This window comes from Oryctolagus cuniculus, chromosome 14 (genome assembly GCF_051225735.1).
Source record: "Oryctolagus cuniculus isolate XC-2025 breed Fujian yellow rabbit chromosome 14, ASM5122573v1, whole genome shotgun sequence".
NCBI classification, from domain to species: domain Eukaryota; kingdom Metazoa; phylum Chordata; class Mammalia; order Lagomorpha; family Leporidae; genus Oryctolagus; species Oryctolagus cuniculus.
The window spans coordinates 1,497,345-1,514,871 of NC_142880.1; the positions used below are offsets into that span (position 1 = coordinate 1,497,345).

The window sequence follows — 17,527 nt, forward strand, 5'->3', positions numbered from 1 at the left end:
TCCATCAGCCTCCGGGAAGCTCTGTGCTGATCTGTTAGGAGGTTCCAGTTCACTTCCCTTTATTGGGAGCCAAGGTCAACCCCAGTCCTCTCTCTCTGTGAAAGATTTGTCTATTTATTTGAAAGGCAGGCTGAGTAGGAAGGGGAGACAGATTTCTGTCCGCTGGTTCACTCCCCAGATGGTCCCAAACAGCTGGAGCTGGGCCAGGCTGAAGCCAGGAGCCAGGAACTGCATCCCCTCTCCCACGTGGGTACGGGGGCCAAGCACGGGGGTCATCTCCCCTGCCTTCCCAGGCGCGTTAGCAGGAAGCTGGATCAGAAGTGGAGCAGCCAGGACCTGAACTGGGGCTCATACAGGATGCCGGCGGCGTCCCAGGCAGTGGTGGTGCCGTGGCTCCGCACCCCTCCTGCACAGGCGGCTCTCTGCCTCTGTAGTGTGCCTGTTGGGGGTGGGCCTCTGGATGGACTCAGATGGTTCGTGGCCGTCCGTGTTGGGCTGCTTGCCCTCCGTGTGTCTTCGTGGTTCATGTGTGTGAAGCTGTGTGAGGCCCCCGCTCCTCACGCACTCGCCTGTTGATGGCCGTGTCTTGTTTCCGCTCTGGCTGTCTGCATCACGTGCCCGTGACCACGGGTGGGCGTGTGTCCGAGTGGTCCTTTGTTGTAGTGGTGTCCCCGGGGTGGAGCTGCTGGCTCCGTGGGTCACCGTGCGAGGTGCTGCAGAGTGTCCCCGAAGCAGCCACCTGTTTCCTTCCCCCGTGCACACGAGGGTCTCCGTCTCCCTCTTGGCTCGCCCCCCACTGCCCACTGCCTGTCTTCCTGGTCATCGCCGCTCCGTGGTGTGCAGCGTGTCTACTCTCATTTGACCTGCATGTGGCTGGCGGCCAGTTCTGGCTGCTGCTGAGGGTGCAGCGAGGTGCCCTGGGCGAAGTCTCCCTAGAAGCCTCTGTTCTCTGAGATTCGGGGACCTGCGGCAGAGTCGTGTCCTTGGAGGGTGGGGTACAGGCCCAGCGCCCTGTGCGCAGCCTTTCTGTGTGCGTGTGCACACACGTGTATATGTGTGCATGTGTGCACGTGCATGCATGTGTACAGACCTCTGCATCACAGAATCGCAACCCGTGCAGCCGTGCACGTGAGAAAAGCTGTGCATTTGAGGTTGATCCGGGTCGAGAGCTGAGGCCCTGGTCTGGGAGGCGCCACTGCTAGGACCCCGGGGAACGTGCGGAGTTGGTCTCTGGACACGGCTTTCTTGCTTCCACACAGGCGGCACCCCTGACCACACGCCAGCCTGGCATGCGCATGTGAGGGGTCACTGTTGTCACGGGCTCAGGGGGCAGGCGTAGCTCTGGTCCAGAGGCTTATCATAAGCAGTCTCTGGACTAACGCTGGTTTCGGTCACACAGCACAGGTGGTGCTTGGTGGTTCAGAGGGCCTGGCGGGGAAGGGAGTTGTCCCCGGTGGCCCGTGCACAGCCCACGTGAGCTCTTCTGGAAGGTGTGTGCCCCGTCCTGCGAAGGCAGGCACAGCCGATGTCCGGCAGCAGAGCAGGGCAGCTGGAATTGGGGGCACGCCTGTGGGGACGTCCCCTTCAGGGCCTCCTGCGTCTGACGTGGGTCCCATGGGGTCGCTCGTCTCTCTGGTCAGGGAGAGGTTGACAGGCGGGCGTTTCTCCTCTGTGGTGCGATGATCAGACGGAGCAGCAGTGACAGTGATGGCGACCGTGGCAGAAGGGAGTTGGGGCAGGGGGTTTGCCTGCGTGTTGATTCGGCATTGATCGCGGCTGTCGGAGAGCCGCGGTCTGGGCTGCAGGGGAAGCAGTCCAACCCGGGGGGTTCTGTTGAGAGACTCGGGTAGGTCATCTGACAGAGGTGTGGGCGAAGGTGAGTGTAGACAAGGGGCGGTGCAGCACCCAGACCGCTGGTCCCTGGTGCCGTCGTGGGGAAGAAGTTAGCTGACTGCTGTCTGTGCAGCTCCCCCAGTGCCCAGCCACTGCCTCCCGCTGGCTGCGTCCAGTGCAAGGCCAGCCTGAGGGAGGCTTGTGCGGGCTGCAGAGGTCGGCCTCATGGGCCGTGGCGGGGAGCAGCAGGGGGCTGTGTGCGGATGGACAGAGGGGTCTGCAGATGGTTTGATGGTGGGTGTGCTTGCTCCCTTTAGTTTCAGAACGTGTTATTTTGGGCACCTGGAGAAACGCTGCAGGCTCAGAGCACGTCCGTGGCTCATGTTTGGAGAGCTGTGCTGCGTTTCACAGCGACTGGGGCGAGAGCTGCGTATCTCGGAGGTGCCACGCTGTGTTACGAGGTGTCTGAGACCCCGTGCTTGTTTCTTACTTGCCCGGGTCCTGGTGCCTGTCCCTGCACCGCGACGGCCTTCGGATGGGCAGGGGGCACTTCTCATGTTGCTCGTTTGCAGGTTTTTACCACGTAAATATTTGAGTTATTTTGAGTGGTCGCTGGTCTTCAAGTCCCAGGGGTCTGAATGGGATTTGCAGCGTGTGGCTGAGGGGGCGGCGCCTGGGATGGAGCTGCCCACGTGTCCCGGCTGTTCAGCACCGTACGTGAGCAAAGGGTTCCTGCTGACCGGGTCACCTGCCGCCTCTGTCGTCAGGCGCGAGGTTCTTCCAGGTCCGGGAGATGCAGGTTTGTGTCTCCAGGTGCCGTGGGGTTGCTAGGAGATGAGGCTCTGAGTGGTGAGGCGTCGTCATGGAAACCAAGGGCATCTCGCCTTGTCTGACTTGTCTTAATGTTAAAAACATGTGTAACCGGGGCTGATACTCGCACGCGTAAGACAGGTATAATGGAAGCCCCAGGTTCAGGGCGAGCTCGGCGCCGTGTAGCCGAGGCTCTCGGAGGGTCTCGCGTCCTCGCCATGCGAGTGTGGTGTTGTTCTCGGGGGTGGGGCTTGGCTGTGCCGAGGTGGCAACTGAGTGTTCTGGTGGGTGTGTGTATTTTAGTAATTGGGTGAGTGAGTGCATATATGTTCACACACACACACACACACACACAAATATACACATGCACTCACTCACACGAATGCAGCTCTCCCAGGGTGAGTCTCCACACTCATCCTGGGAGAGTGCTATGCGCAGTCTACCTACTCAGGCTGGCAGGGTGCTGTGCTCAGTCTCCCCACTCACACTGGGGTGGTGCTCTCTGCTCAGTCTCCCCACTCATACTGGGAGGGTGCTATGCTCAGTCTACCTACTCAGGCTGGCAGGGTGCTGTGCTCAGTCTCCCAACTCACACTGGGATGGTGCTCTCTGCTGTCTTCCCACTCAAACTGGGAGGGTGCTGTGCTCAGTCTCCCCCCTCACACAGGGATGGTGCTCTTTGCTGTGTCCCACCCAGACTGGGATGGTGCTCTTTGCTCAGTGTCCCACCCACACTGTAGGAAGGTGCTTTGCTCAGTCTACCTGCTCACACTGCGAGGGTGCTTGGCTCAGTCTACCTACTCACATGCTCGTGTTTCCAGGAGCCCTCACAGGTGCCCCATGAACGGTGGTGTGCGAGCTGCCTGGGCCTCCGGCAGGCCTGGGATCCTCACGCACAGCCTGGCATCGCAGCCTCTGTGGCCCGTCTGTCCTGCAGGCAGATGGTCCTGCTTCTCCCATGCAGGAAGGCAGGGCTTTGTCCTCACGAAGCCTTACAGCGAGTCCTGATTGTTTTTGCCAGGGGCTGGGCCCTGGGTTTGTGCCACAGCCAGGGTCTGTGGGTTGTGGGTTGGTCAGCTCTTTCTCTACGGCCTCGCTGTGCTGTTCCCCTCTGCCCGTGTGTCTGCCGCCAGGGGCCGGCTTGCAGCCCGAGGAGGCTCTGTCCCATTGCCCAGTTTCCAAAGCCAGCGGAGGTGTGACTTGAGATCTGTGTGTGTGCAACTTGGGGAACCGCAACAAGCGTGGCACCTGGCCAAGCCCTCTCCCCTGCGCTCAGAGGTATTCCCTGTCCCCGTGGCTCCTCTCCGTGGTCTGCAGGCCCCAAATCTAGGGCTGTCTGCGCGCGTGACGGTGGCCACGTTTGGACTCGCAGGAGGGGACAGGGAGAGCTGAGCGCATACTAGGGACGCACCCCACTCCTGGGCCTGTAGAGCCTCTGGCCGGAGGTAAGGGGTCTCCCCCCTAGAGGGGCACATCCTGAGGGTGATGGCGTGACACCCAGGATGGCGTGGGAGCTGAGAGAGGAGAGAGAAGATAAGCAAGTGAGGAGTCTCTGTGCCGAGTGTCAGGAGACCCCTTGCTTCCTGGAGTTCTCTGGAAGCCCTGGCTCAGGAGGGTCCGTGGGGGACGGACGGCAAAGTCACTGCCAGGTCGGTGGTCCTGCGGTTCCTCCGGGTCGCCTTCCCAGGCCCTGCCGCTGTTGGCGCTGCTCCTTCTCTCCAGGCTCGGCCTCGGGACGGGGTGGAGGGTGCTCCCTCCGCTGCCCACCCACCCCACACCTCGGGATCTTCCACGGGGCTCCTCGGCGGGCTGCACACCAGCAGCCAGTGCTGAGCCCACTCAGGGAGGGCCGCGTGCGTCCGAGGTTCGTTGCTCCTCGTGGCTGTGAGCCCCGTGCTGGGTTCCTCGTGGCGTTTCTCCCCGGGCGTGCGTCTTGGCTGTGAGGGAAACTCCCCCCGAAAGGCTCACTTGGGACTTCAGAGCGAACCTTGGAGTGCACGTCGGGCAGGCACTGGGATTGCTTTAGCCACTCTAGCTCTGCAGCTTCCCAGACGCCGTGGATGGCTGTGAGGGCGTACACTGGCCCCAGGCGCTGGCTGTGGCCCGCACAGACTTGGCCCTGCTCTTGGCCTCGTCACTTAGTGAACCCGTCCAGATGCTGTGCCTTTGTGGGTGGGACGGGGACAGTGACCGCCCCCACACAGGGCAGGCCGCTGAGTGATTGTGTGGAAGCGCCGGCCCTGCTGCTGTGGGTGCACAGCCGCTCGGAGCGCGTGTTCTGTCCATGACCCTGTCTGTGTCCGAGGTGGCCGTGCTGCCGACTCCCTCATGGTCCATTTGATCTCTGGGAGATGCGGCTGCAGGTGTTCCCGTCCTCTCTCTGTTGCAGTTTGTCTGAGCCACCAGTTGGGTTTCTTTCTTGAGCCTGCAGAGTGACGCCCTGGGAACAATCATGCTTCAGGTCAGGGAAGTATTGGAGGGCAGTGGGGCGTTACCCTCAGCACTCGCCTGGGAAAAGCCTTGGTGCGTGTGTGCGGGAACCACATGGGGCTGTGTCCCGGGCTTCTGCACGTTGTCCTGGGCCCCGCTCTCCACAGGTGCCCTCCTGGTAGGGGCCAGGAACCGCGTGTGTGCAAGCTGCTACTGTCTGCCTTGGGATTACAAAGGTCTCGCCTTCTCCTTCTTCCCCCTTCATTGTTACTTAAAATGCTCGTTATGTGTGGACCAACACGAGTGGCGTCTGGGGGCGTCCTGGGAGATGAGATAAACACGCTCACTCACTCACCGAAACACTCACCAAAACCCTCAATCACCCAATTACCAAAACACACATGCTCACCAAAACCTCAGTTACCAAGACACACGCTCACCAAAACGGTTACCAAAACATGCACACACCCACCAAAACACTCACCAATTTACCAAAATACACACAATCTCACCAAAACACTGTTAACCAAAACATGCACACACTGATCAGAACACTCAGTTGCCAACACACACACACACGCACGCACACACACTCTTACCAAAACCCACACTCAGCTACCAAAATGCTTATTTATTCACTCAACAAAATGATTATTTAGCAAAGCTGCATCTGAGAGTCGAAAAGGTTCATGGAAAAGTGGAAAGAAAAGATACTTTTATTTTGGTACAAAAATATTTGAAATGTCCGCATTTTCATGAACTTCATGGAAATTCACTCATATGCATGGTTTTCAAACATTTTTATACCAAAATAAGCTTTAAAAGAGTCTGGAGGCATCACCTGCAGTGCCGGCATCCCATGTGGGTGCTGATTCAGTTCCTGGATGCTCCTTTTCTGATCCAGCTCTCTGCTGTGGCCTGGGAGAGCAGTAGAAGATGGCCCAACTTCTTGGGCTCCTGCACATGCGTGGGAGACCCAGAAGAAGCTCCTGGCTTTGGATCAGCCCAGTTTGGGCTGTTGAGGCCATTTGGGGAGTGAACCAGCATATGGAATACCTCCCTCGCGCGCGCTCTCTCTAACTCCGCCTTTCAAATAAATAAATCTTTGAAAAAAATCTAAAATGGTATGATTTTTATGGAAGGCTGAGAATGGAGAAGGAGAGAGATGTCATTCATTGGTTCACTCCCTGAAGGCCCGCGGTGACTGTGGCTGGGGTGGTGACTGTGGCCGGGGCGGTGACTGTGGCTGGGCAGTGACTGTGGCTGGGGCGGTGACTGTGGCCGGGGCGGTGACTTTTCCTGGGGCTGTGACTGTGGCCAGGGCGGTGACTGTGGCCGGGGCGGTGACTGTGGCTGGGCAGTGATTTTGGCTGGGGGGGTGACTGTGGCCGGGGCGGTGACTTTTCCTGGGGCGGTGACTGTGGCCGGGGCGGTGACTGTGGCCGGGGCGGTGACTGTGGCTGGGCAGTGATTTTGGCTGGGGGGGTGACTGTGGCCGGGGCGGTGACTGTGGCTGGGCAGTGACTGTGGCCGGGGCGGTGACTGTGGCCGGGGCGGTGACTGTGGCCGGGGTGGTGACTGTGGCCGGGGCGGTGACTGTGGCCGGGCAGTGACTGTGGCCGGGGCGGTGACTGTGGCCGGGGCGGTGACTGTGGCCGGGGTGGTGACTGTGGCCGGGGCGGTGGCTGTGGCCGGGGCGGTGACTGTGGCCGGGGCGGTGACTGTGGCCGGGGCGGTGACTGTGGCCGGGGCGGTGGCTGTGGCCGGGGTGGTGACTGTGGCCGGGGCGGTGGCTGTGGCCGGGGCGGTGACCGTGGCCGGGGCGGTGACCGTGGCCGGGGCGGTGACTGTGGCCGGGGTGGTGACTGTGGCCGGGGTGGTGACTGTGGCCGGGGCGGTGACTGTGGCCGGGGTGGTGGCTGTGGCCGGGGCGGTGACTGTGGCCGGGGCAGTGACTGTTCCTGGGGCAGTGACTGTGGCCGAGCAGGTTAACGCTGGCAGCCAGGAAGTCGATCCCGGTCTTCTCCGTGGGTGGCAGGGACGCAGCTAACTGGAGCCATCGCTGCAGAATGCTGGAAATGAGCGTGGAGTTGGGACTCAGACGCATGATGGTGACGGGGGATGCAGGTCGCCCAAGCAGCGTCTTAGCCGCTGTGCCCAACCGCCGTCTCTGAGCTGAATTCCTTTCTTCCATGAACTTTTTGAAGACACTTGTATTCAGAAGGGCCCTTAGCCGTGGCCCCCTCCTTGTCTGGACGCCTGCACTGAAGGGGAATTGAGTTTATGCTGCAGAAGTGCACGTGGGACGGCTCTTGGAGGTCAGAAGGGGGTACTGCCCTGTCCCGTCCCTTGCACAACACCTGGTGCGTGAAGTGGGTGCTGAGTAGTTGTCAGCTTGGTTCATTTACATCTGAACGCTTGCAAGGAATTCATGTGGGAATGACACTCAGTGTTAAATATTTCACTGAAAATAGCCGGGTAACTAGCCCCAGCACTACGGAAGGTGTGAGCCCAGGGTGGACTGGCCGGGTGGACTGGCCGGGTGGGTGGGGTGCGCTGCTTGCCTGCGCGTTGTGGTTACCTGACCGGGGGTGGGCGGCGCGTTACCTGCAGGTAACTCTCACTCTGCTTGTCCCTGAGCAGAACCCAGGCTGCAGGACCTCCTGTAAGGCCTCAGTTTTACGTCAGATTTGACTTGTACATCGGGGCTGGCGTTGTGGCATAGCAGGTTAGGCCTCCATCTATGACACTGCCATCCCATCTGGGCACTGGTTCTAGACTGGCTGCTCTGCTTCCGATCCATCTCCCAGCTAATGCACCTGGGAAAGCAGCAGAAAATGGTCCAGATCCTTGGGCCCCTGCACCCATGTGGGAGACCTGGGAGAAGCTCCAGGCTCCTGGCTCCTGGCTTCAGACTGGCCCAGCCCAGCCGTTGGGCATATGGGGAGAGAATCAGCAGGTGGCTCACGCTTGTGTGCCCCCCGCCCCCAATCTCCCTTTGCTCCCATCTGTATAACTTTACCTTTAAAAAACAAAGTTAACAGACATAGCCGAGTGTTAGCCTCCACCTCAGTAGGATTTAAAGAGGGTTTCAGAGAACACTGGCCGTGCAGGCCCTAGAGACAGGCAGACACACGCGACAGTGGTGCAGAGCTGTCCCGAGCTGAACCACCTGGCACTCATTCAGAGGAGTTAGGCAGGGACGGGCAGGGGTTTGGCCTCACAGCTAAGCTGCCCGTGCTCCCCGGCAGAGGGCCTGGTTTATTTCCTGACTCTGGCTTCCTGCTCACGTGCACCGTGGGAGGCAGCCTGATGGCGGCCGTGGGTGGGTCCCTGCCACCATACGAGAGCCCCAGATGGCTTTCCTGGCTCCCAGCTTTGCCCTGGTCCAACCCTGGCGGTTGTCACCATTTGGAGAGTCGCTCTCTTGTCTGACTACTTCTTGAGTAAATAAGATGAATAAATAAAGGTGTAAAAATACCGTAAATATTTTAATTTGGCGCTGATGGATATGATTGGAAGAGCCAGATTTGAATAGTGACGCCTGAGGCGAGAGCGCCTGCCGTGGGGAGTTCCCTGTCACACCTCAGTCGATTTCTTTATTAGGTGTCACATTCCAGGAAACGCTGGACGAGGAGTCAGTCATGCAGTATTTTTTAAAATCAACTCTGGCATGTTTCTTTTTATTTTTTATAAGAAAGCTTTTATTTAATGAATACACATTTCATAGGTATGGCTTTAGGAATATAGCGGTTCTTCCCCCCTGCCCGCCCTCCCACCCCCACTCCTGTCCCCCCGCCTCAACTCCTGTCCTACCTCCTCCTCCTCCTCCCTCTCTCATCCCATTCTTCATTAAGATTCTTTTTTTTTAATTATCTTTATATACAGAAGACCAACTATGTACTAAGTAAAGATTTCAACAGTTTGCTCCCACACAGACACACAAAGTATGAAGTACTGTTTGAAGACCAGTTTTACAGTTAATTCTCATCGTACAGTGTCGCTCCCCGTCTTCGTGGAGGAGCGACACTAGACCCTGCCTAGGCTTCATATCCGAGTCACGGCACCATTATGTCGCTCCCCCTCTTCGTGGAGGAACGACACAGGACCCTGCGCTGTTCTTTCGTCTGCTCGGCCCTCCCCGGGTTTGCTGCTGGTTCTTCCCGGGTTGGCTACTATCCCTTCCACCTCCGTGGAAGGGCAGTTCCCCCTGGCCACTTTCCCCACTTCCGCAGGGGAGCGGCACACCGCCGGCCGGCTTTCTCGGGGGCTGCACAGGTGTTCCTTCAAATAGGTGTTCCCCTTAGATGTTCCTGGTGCATGCCGTCTCTCTCCTCCTTTATAGTCCTCCTCCGCCAATCCTAACTCGGCTGCCCACATGCCGAGTACGCTGCTCTCCTCCAATCAGGAGCAAGTCCTACAGTTAATTGGTTGAACTGGAGGCAGCTGTGCGGAAGCTGTTTACTTCTCTCCCAGCGCCATATTGTGGGAGAGCAGATGCATAGAATAAGTCTTAATTCCAGTAACTCAGTCTAGTCCGGTTTGCTCCCCACAGATCCCCCTTTCTTTTTATTTTTGGCGTTGATACGCGCCTGTCTTCGGTGTCCCGCGGCACACACTCTGCTCTACTTGCTAGAGTTGCCACAGGCTCTTACAAGTCCTATCAATCAGGAAAACCGAATCCGGGTCCTCTCTTCGCCATTGTGAGGAGGTTTTTAGGCGCTGATGCGTGCCTGTGTTCGGTGCCCTGCAGCGCATGCTCTGCTCTGCCCGCAGGGGCTTACAAAACCTATCAGGCAAACCGAATCCAAGCCTTCTCATTGCCTTTTTGTGGGGAGGCCTTACTGATGTTAATTCGTGCCTGTCTTCGGTGACCTGCGGCGCATAAGCTGCTAGCCGCCGCAGGTGCTCATCGTGCTCATCGCCTCACTTAATCAGGCAGACCGAATCCAAGCTCTCACATTGCAGTGTTGTAGGGAGGTCTTTCTATTTCTCTATTTCTCTATCTCCGGGCATTCCTATTTCTCCCATTTTACTTCTATCTTCCAGCATTCCTATTTCTCTCACTTTGCTTCTAAACTTCTATTTCTCTTATCCCTGCAGCTTCCCGGTGCCTCGCGCTGCCGGCAGCTTCACGGCTCCGCGCAGCTTCAGCCCGCGCCTCATCTGCGCGGCTCGGCTTTGCGCGGCTTGGCTTCGCGCGCTCCGCGGTCTCGCACTTAACCCTTTCGCGTCTGAACCACGGCCTCGCCAGCCCCGTTCCCTATCTATTCACGCCCCGTGCTCTCTCTGCACGCGGCGGCTTCCGCGAGTAACACAGCGTAGCTTACGTGTCCGCCACTAGCATTCAATCTAAGTTCCCCGGGCTAGCCTGGCGAATTCAACCCAGCGTACGTCTCCGCCCCACGGTTTGGCTTCCCGTCCTTTGCTCCCCGGGCTAATCAGACGGATCCCAACCAGGCTCACGTCTCAGCTTCTGGTTTCAACTTTTCGCCCCCTATTCCCGGGCTAACTTGAGAATCCCAAAGTGGCTTTCGTGTCCGCCTTGGCCTGCCCCCCGCGGCTTCAATTTCCCTAACATTTTTCTCTACCCGGTATGTTTCCCCAAGCTTTCCTCCAACAATATTCCTCCCTCATTTCTCCTGGCCTCTCCCCACAGTCCGCGTCCGAGTCTGTTTGTTCTAGCTTTCACTTTCGACCTTAGAGATTTCTCCCAGCTTCCCCCCGTAGTCCGTATCTGAGTCTATGCCTAGGCTTTCAATAGCTTCTTCCGGCACCCTTTTCGTCCGGCTTTTCCCTAGGCTGTTTGCTAGTCTCTCTCTCCGGTAATTTCCCATTTCTTCCCGTTTCTTCCCTCCTAAGTTTGCTATCCGTCCTAGGTTTCCTAATCCGAATCAGGTTTCCTATCCGAGCTAGGTTTCCTATCCGAGTCACGGCACCATTATGTCGTTCCCCGTCTTCGTGGAGGAGCGACACTAGACCCTGCCTAGGCTTCATATCCGAGTCACGGCACCATTATGTCGCTCCCCCTCTTCGTGGAGGAACGACACAGGACCCTGCGCTGTTCTTTCGTCTGCTCAGCCCTCCCCGGGTTTGCTGCTGGTTCTTCCCGGGTTGGCTACTATCCCTTCCACCTCCGTGGAAGGGCAGTTCCCCCTGGCCACTTTCCCCACTTCCGCAGGGGAGCGGCACACCGCCGGCCGGCTTTCTCGGGGGCTGCACAGGTGTTCCTTCAAATAGGTGTTCCCCTTAGATGTTCCTGGTGCATGCTGTCTCTCTCCTCCTTTATAGTCCTCCTCCGCCAATCCTAACTCGGCTGCCCACACGCTGAGTACGCTGCTCTCCTCCAATCAGGAGCAAGTCCTACAGTTAATTGGTTGAACTGGAGGCAGCTGTGAGGAAGCTGTTTACTTCTCTCCCAGCGCCATATTGTGGGAGAGCAGATGCATAGAATAAGTCTTAATTCCAGTAACTCAGTCTAGTCCGGTTTGCTCCCCACAGTACAGCACATTAAGGACAGAGGTCCTACATGGGGAGCAAGTGCACAGTGACTCCTGTTGTTGATTTAACAATGGACACTCTTATGTATGGCGTCAGAAATCACCCAAGGCTCTTGTCATGAGCTGCCAAGGCTATGGAAGCCTCTTGAATCCACAATATCTGTCAGTATTTAGACAAGGCCAAAATCAAAGTGGAAGTTCTCTCCTCCTTTCAGAGAATGATACCTCCTTCTTTCCACTGGGTCTCTTTCCCACTGGGGTCTCACTCACAGAGATCTTTCATTAGGTCACTTTTTGCCAGACTGTCTTGGCTTTCCATGCCTGAAATGATCCCATGGGCTTTTCAGCCAGATCAGAATGCCTTAAGGGCTGATTCTGAGGTCAGAGTGCTGTTTAGGGCATTGTCATTCTGTGAGTCTGCTGTGTGGACTGCCTCCCATGTCGGAACATTCTCTCCTTTTTAATTCTATCTATTGTTATTACCAGACACTTGGTCTTATTTATATGATCCCTTTCACACTTAATCCTGTCTATATGATCAATTACACACTTCAAATGATCACTTTAGCACGTGAGATGGCATTACTGCCTCCCAGCTTAATGGGATTTGGAGTCCCATGGCAAGTTTTTAGCTTTACCCTTAGGGGTAAGTCCATGGAAATGTGTGCCGAACTGTACAGCTCCTTCCTCTCACACCCCACTGTTATTTTTTACTGGGATCTATTTTCGGTTGACTTTATACACCCATGATTAATTCTATGTTAAGTAAAGAATTCAACCAATGGTATTAAGTAGAAAAAAATAAAATAGTAAGCTGTTCCTCGACAGTCAGGACAAGCGCTTTCAAGTCCTTGCTTCCCATGGTGTCAGTTTCACTTCCACGTTTCCTTTTAGGTGCTCTGTCAGTTATCCCCGATCAGGGAGAACATACGGTATTTGTCCCTTTGGGACGGGCTTATTTCACTAAGTATGATGTTTTCTAGATTCATCCATTTTGTTACCGCCGTGTAGTATTCCATAGAGTACATATCCCATGAGTTCTTTATCCTGTCTTGCATTGACGGGTATTTCGGTTGATTCCATGTCTCACCTATTGTGAACTGAGCTGCAATAAACATGGGGGTGCAGACAGCTCTTTTATTTGCTGATTTCATTTTCCTTGTGTAAGTTCCCAGGAGTGGGATGGCTGGATCTTAGACTGTCTGCAGCTTTCTGAGGAATCTCCATACTGTCTTCCATAGTGGTTTTTCCAGTTTGCATTCCCATGAGTAGTGGATTGGGGTCCCTTTTCCCCCCACATCCTCACCAGCATATGTTGTTAGAATGGCTGTCATACAGAAACCAAAACACTGGGGTGAGGTGAAAGCTCATTGTGGTTTTGATGTGCGTTTCCCTGATGGCTAGTGATCCTGGGCATTTTTTCACGTGTCTGGGTAATTTGAATTTCATCTTTTTTAGAGATGTCTGTTTAAGTCCTTTGCCCATTCTTGACTGGGTGGTTTTGCTGTTGTGAGTTCTTTGATCATTTTATATATTCTGATTATTAATCCTTTATCAGTTGCATGGTTTGCAAATAATTTCTCCCAATTCGTCGGTTGCCTCTTTACTTTCCTGTTTCTTCGCTTTACAGAAGCTTCGCAATTTGATGTAATCCCAGTTGTTAATTCTGGCTTTTATTACTGTGCCTCTGGGGTCTTTTCCAAGAAGTCTTTGCCTGTGCCAGTGTCCTGTAGGGTTTCCCCAATGCTCTCTAACAATTTTATGGTGTCTGGTCGTAGATTGAGGTCTTTACTCTGTGTTGAGTGGATTTTTGTGTAAGCTGTAAGGTAAGGATTCTCCTTCATACTGCTACATGTGGAAATTGAGTTTTCCCAGCACCATTTGTTGAATTGACTGTCCTTGCTCCAGGAATTGGTTTTAGGTCCTTGGTCGAATATAAGTTGGTTGTAGATGCTGGAACTGATTTCTGGTGTTTGTTCTGGTCCATTGGTCTGTCCATCTGTTTCTGTACCAGTACCATGCTGTTTGGATTACAGCTGCCCTGTAGTATGTCCTGAAATCTGGTATTGTGATGCCTCCGGCTTTGTTTTTGTTGTACAAGATTGCTTTAGCTATTCGAGAACTCCTGTGTTTGCAAATGAATTCCAGCATCATTTTTTTCCTAGAACTGAGAAGAATGTCTTTGGTATTTTGATTGGTATTGCATTGACTCTGTTAATTATTTTTGAAAGAATGGGCATTTTGATGATTTTTCCAATCCATGAACATGGAAGATTTTTCCATTTCTTTTTTGTGTTGTTTTCTGTTTCTTACTTCAGTGTTTTGTAATTCTCATCCTAGAGATCTTTGACATCCTTGGTTAAATTTATTCCAAGGTATTTGATTTTTTTTGTAGCTATTGTGAATGGGATTGATCTTCGAAGTTCTTCCTCAGCCAAGGCATTGTCTGTGTATACAAAGGCTCTTGTTTTTGTGTGTTGATTTTATATCCTGCTGTTTTATCTAACTCTGCTGTGATCTCCAGTAGTCTCCTAGTGGAGTCTTTGGCTCCCCTGTATATAGAATCATGTCATCTGCAAATAGGGATAGTTTGACTTCATCTTGACCAATTTGAGTCCCTTTAATTTCTTTTTTTTGCCTAATGGCTCTGCCTAAAACTTCCAGAACTATATTGAATAGCAGTGGTGAGAGTGGGCATTCCTGTCTGGTACCAGATCTCAGTGGGAATGCCTCCAGCTTTTCCCTATTCAATAGGATGCTGCCTGTGGGTTTGTCGTAGATTGCCTTGATTGTGTAGAGGAATGTATCTTCTATTTCCATTTGGCTTAGAGTTGTCATCATGAAAGGATATTGTATTTTATCAGATGCTTTCTCTGCATCTATTGAGATAATCATATGGCTTTTGTTTTTCAGTTTGTTATTGTGATGTATCACATTGATTGATTTGCAAATATTGAACCATCCCTGCATACAAGTGATAAATCCCACTTAATGTGGGTGGATGATCTTTGTGATGTGTTGTGGGATTTGATTGGCCAGAATTTTGTGGTAGATTTTTGTGTCTATATTTATCAGGGAAATTGGTCTGTACTTCTCTTTCTCTGTTGCATCTTTTCTGGGTTTAATGATTGAGGTTATGCTGGCTTTGTAGAAAGGATTTTGGAGGATTCCCTCTCTTTTGATTGTTTGGAGTAGCTTGAGAATAATTGGAGTTTGTTCTTCTTTAAATGTCTGGTAGAATTCAGCAGTGAAGCCATATGGTCCCAGGCTTTCCTTTGTTGAGAGGGTCTTTATTACTGTTTCAGTTTCTGTCTTGGTTATCGGTTTCCTATTTTTTTTAAGGACTGATTGATCGATTGATTTGAATGTCAGTTACGGCCGGCACTACGGCTCACTGGGCTAATCCTCCACCTTGTGGCACCGGCACACCGGGTTCTAGTCCCAATCGGGGCGCCAGATTCTGTCCCGGTTGCCCCTCTTCCAGGCCAGCTCTCTGCTGTGGCCCGGGAGTGCAGTGGAGGATGGCCCAAGTGCTTGGGCCCTGCACCCCATGGGAGACCAGGAGAAGCACCTGGTTCCTGGCTTCGGATCAGTGCGGTGGGCCGGCCGCGGCAGCCATTGGAGGGTGAACCAACGGCAAAGGAAGACCTTTCTCTCTGTCTCTCTCTCTCACTGTCCACTCTGCCTGTCAAAAAAAAAAATCAACAAAACAAAACAAAAGAAAGTCAGTTACACAGAGGCGGAGAGGCGGAGAGGGAGAGGGTTCTTCTGTCCGCTGGTTCACTCCCCAATTGGCTACAGTGGCCAGAGCTGTGCTGATCTGAAGCCAGGAGCCAGGAGCTTCTTCTGGGTCTCCCATGTAGGCACAGAGGGCCAAGGATTTGAGCCATCTTCTACTGCTTTCTCAGGCCATAGCCGAGAGCTTGATTGGAAGTGGAGCTGCCAGGACTTGAACTGGTGCTCATATGGGATGCCGGCACTGCAGGCAGCAGCTTTACCTGCTATGCCATGGTGCCGGTCCCTGTTTAGGTTTTCTGTATCTTCATGACTCAGTTTAGGCATCTGTCCATTTCTTCTTGTATCCCAGTTTGTTGGCATACAACTGTTTGTAGTAATTTCTGATGTTTCTTTTTATTTCTGTGCTGCTGTTACATTTCCTTTCACCTCTAATTTTATTGATTTGAGTCTTCTCCTTTTTCTGGTTGGGCCAATGGTGTGTCAATTTTGTTTATTTTTTTCTAAAAACTAGCTCTTTGTTTTGCTGATCTTTTATATTTTTTGTTTCAATTTTATTGATTTGTTCTCTAATTTTAATTATTTCTTCACTGGTTTAGGGTGTGGTTTGCTGTTGGTTTTCTAGATCCTTGAGGTACATAGATAGCTCATTTATTTGGTGCCTTTCCAGGTTCTTGATACAGGCACCTATTGTGCTAAAATTTCCTCTTAACACTGCTTTTGCTGTATCTCAGAGAGGGTATATTGTGTTGTCATCTTCATTTGTTTCCAGAAACTTTCTAATTTCTCTGTGGCCCACCGTTCATTCAGGAGCGTGTTGTTCAGTCTCCATGTGTTTGCATACGATGTAGAGATTCTTGAGTTGTTGATTCCCAGCTTCATTGCATCGTGGCCCAAGATGCATGGTATGATTTTGATTTTTTTTTAATTTGCTGATACTTGCATCATGGCCTAGCATGTGGTCTGTCTTAGAGAAAGTTCCATGTACCAGAGAGGAAAATGTGTGCTCTGTGGCTGTAGGGTGGAAGGCTCTGTAGATACGTGCTAGGCTACTTGGTCTACGGTGTCGATTAACTGTTGTTTCCTAGTTGATTTTCTGTCTGGGTGATGTGTCCATTGCTGAAAGTGGAGTATTGAAGTCCCCCGTTGCTATAGTACTGGAGTCTAAGTCTCCCTTTAAATCCCTTAACATTTCTTTTAAATAGCCAGGTGTCCTGAGGTTAGGTGCATATACATTTATAATAGTCATATCTTCATGTTGAATTGACCCTTTAATCATTATATAATGTCCTTCTCTGTGTCTTTTAATAGTTTTTGTGTTAACATCTATTTCGTCTGATACTAGGATGGCCACACCAGGTCTTGTGTGGTTTCTGTTAGCACGGAGCATCTTTTCCCATCCTTTCTCTTTCAGTCTGCATGTATCTTTGTGAGATGTGTTTCTTGGAGGCAGCAAGTAGATGGATTTTCTTTTTTAATCCATTCAGCCATTCTGTGTACAGAGAGGAGGGAGAGGGGAGAGGAGAGACGGGCAGAGGAGAGACGGGCAGAGGAGAGACGGGCAGAGGAGAGACGGGGAGAGGAGAGAGAAAGGGGGAGAGAGAGGGGGAGAGGGGGGAGAGAGAGAGAGAGAGGGAGAGAGAGAGAGATCTTCCATCTGCTGATTCACTCCCCAAATGACTACAGTGGCCAGAGCTGAGCTGAGTCGAAGCCAGGAGACAGGAGCCTCTTCCAGGTCTCCCACGTGGGTGCAGGGGCCCAAGGACCTGGGCCATCCTCCACTGCTTTCCCAGGCCACAGCAGAGAGCTGGATCTGAGTGGAGCAGCCGGGACTCCAGCCAGCGCCTGTATGAGATGCCGGCACTGCAGGCCAGGGCTTTACCCACGACGCCACAGGTGCCAGCCGTATTTATTTATTTTTAAAGAGTGGTCTCTTAGAACCAAGATTGACAGTGTTGTTGAAGTTAGTGGTTGTAACCCGGTTGCTTCAGCCTAACCGTTTTGGGGGAGGGGTTCTTCGTGGAAGATGCTTTCTGTGTGCGACTGGGGATGAAGGTGGGGTGGCTGGGTGTAGACCCTTCCTCACCTTGAAGGCGCATCATCCACACTGAGAGCTCCCTTGAGGAGTTGTCCTTGAATTCTTCGGTTTGTAAGAATGGCTTTTAATGAGGCATAGTTTGTATGAGCTTCTCCATTTTGAGTTGACACTCTCTTGGATT

The 17,527-nt window shown here is 53.3% G+C and overlaps 1 protein-coding gene across 11 annotated transcripts in view; it reads left to right on the plus strand.

Moving 5' to 3' along the window:
• The window catches only part of PDE8B (phosphodiesterase 8B), a 198,728-nt gene that overhangs the window by 48,251 nt on the left and 132,950 nt on the right, over nt 1-17,527 (plus strand). The window lies entirely within an intron of this gene.